Here is a 2,539-nt window from a genome sequence, read left to right on the forward strand (position 1 = left end):
AAAGGCGCGCCCGAAAAGAGGTAGGGTTAGAAAACACACTATTTTAGGGATGAAAAATGAAAGGTGGTGGAAAAATACAGAGATTTTTCGGGTGGCCTAATTCTGATAGGCAGCCTGCCCAGGTTGAAAATTTATCAAAAATGAAAAATTATCAAAAGCAATTTCAATCTTGGTCATTTCAAGGTGGCCTTCCATAATGAGATTACATATGGTATAACCTAGTAGATCGTTTCTAGTTGTTAAGTGTATCATGGGGGTAGGTTACTATATAGTCTCAAAAGGTCTCTCGCATGCTTATTGATCATCCTTAAAAGGTCTGTCACATCTGGATATTACAACGACCGATTAAAAATTTCTTGATTGGAAAAAAAAACAAATATTTGACATTTTGTTCTTTGAAGAAAAATGTCTAGTTCAAGTAGTCGCCACTTAATATTATGGTCACTAGGAACCCTAACTGGTCAACACGGATTCAATGGTACGAGACTGGTTACACAAAAAGAAAGATGTTATTACCCATAAGCATCGAACCTGAAGCAGACTGCATTGCTGGTTTTGTCTAAAATTGCTAAGAATTTGTTCTCCTCTTCTTTTTTGTTCTTCCTATCATGTTCCTGACTCTAGCATCAGTGAACAATACTTATGAATATTTCTAACTCTAGTGTTTGTAAATATTGCACTACCTCAAAAAAATGTGATATTCCTTGCTTTAGCATCACTGAATAAATTTGTAAAATTTTAAATTTTTAATGAAAAAGAAACATCTTTTCTATGCCTTTTTTCTTTTTTATTTACCTTTTTTTTGTTTACTCTTTCTAGAAAATAATAATAAAAAAAAAAGCATTGCACAAAAGATTTGCATTTAACCATAACGGTCCACATATTGAGCACATAGTAGAAAAAAATACAAAACGCGAAGAAGAAAAAAAAATCACAAAAAGCCCACAAATAAATCCACGAAGATCCCCAAATATTTTTAAAATATTCTAATATCGAAAAGTGGCTAGTGTGACTAAATATAAAAAATAAAATGAAAATAAAATACATAGATAAGATATAAAGGTGTATTTTGCCTAACACACTTTTAGCAAAAATAATTTGAGCTGGATGGCCTGAAGCCCAAATCCTACCAACTTTTCTTTAATATTGGATTGGATCGAGCCGAGTCATACAGGTTGTGCTGGATCCAGCCAGCCCTTCCCCGTTACTGATTCAGACCAGTAACCCGGTTTCCACAGTGCTTGGTTAATTAAATTACTGCTGCGCTTGGAGACGAGGTTGGTGACGCTCGTTGCTGGGGAACTGGGGTTCCTCCTTCTGCCTTTTGTTTTCCTCCCCTCTGTTTCTTCTTCTCTTGTCTTTGTGTTGTCTCTCTCTCTCTCTCTCGTTTGTTCTCTCTGTTCTTCTGTTTTTTTTTTTTCCCAAGAGTTCATTCCCTCTGCTGGTATTTATAGAGCCCCGTCCTTATCTTCCTGTGGATGTTGATCCTGTTTTAGGCACAATTTTGGTGAAATAACAACACCAACAGTCCTGCCGTTATCGGATTGTTGGGGGCCAAATTTCCTGCCTAAACGGAGAGTCATGGAGGCGAAGGAAACTGCAACAATCTGGGCATTGAAATGGCTCTGTTTTTTGTGAGAATTCGATATTGCCTGGGCATTTTTTCGTTGCCTTCTTCGGCTGGAATGACCGTGTTCCCGGGAGGAAGAGGATGAACAGTCCTCCCTGGGACGACGTCGTTTCCTCGGCTGGGATGGACAGTTCCAGTTTGGTCCTTGATGTTTCGGAATTGTTTTAATCAGAACCCTGGGTAAATTGTAAGTAGACACGCCGTTTACAAAACGGTCCCTGATGTCTAATTTCTTTCAAATTTACCTCTAATCATTGCCAAACTTTGATATTTCTTCAATTAAACTCCTAATTTCATTAATTAAACTAATTCTAAACTTAATTAAGTCATCAAATTTATTAAATCATTAATTAAACTCTTGATATCATTAATTAAACCAATTCAAAATTTAATTAGGTCTCCAAACTCATCAATTCTTTCAATTTCTAGCAAAATTGAATTCTAAATTTACAATTTCTCCCCGGTTGATCTTTAAAAACTTTTTATTTGTGTTGTTTTGACCTAAATCTTATTTTTTCTTCTTTCATTCAAATTTTCCCATTTCATTTTCTTTTTATTATATAAAAATAAAAATAAAAATAAAAATATTAAAAATTAGATTATAACAACAAAAATCATAAAAAAATTTAACATGATAAATTCAATAATTATATAAAAAAAAAATCACAAACAATAACCAAAGTGAACTATTCATACTATCCAAAGATAATAGTTGACTCACTTGTTTTTAGGCAGAACATGTGGCCCACTCCTTATATGGTGATTAGTTTTGGAGTTGTTAAATTTATCACATTCAAATATTTCTAATAATATTGATAGTGTTAGAACTTCAATATATCTCTATGATCCTTTTTTCTTTTTTCTTTTTTCTTTTATCTTCTCATTGCAATTTTGTCATCTCATTTTAAA

The sequence above is a fragment of the Populus nigra genome, chromosome 11, assembly GCF_951802175.1.
Source record: "Populus nigra chromosome 11, ddPopNigr1.1, whole genome shotgun sequence".
Taxonomy (NCBI): domain Eukaryota; kingdom Viridiplantae; phylum Streptophyta; class Magnoliopsida; order Malpighiales; family Salicaceae; genus Populus; species Populus nigra.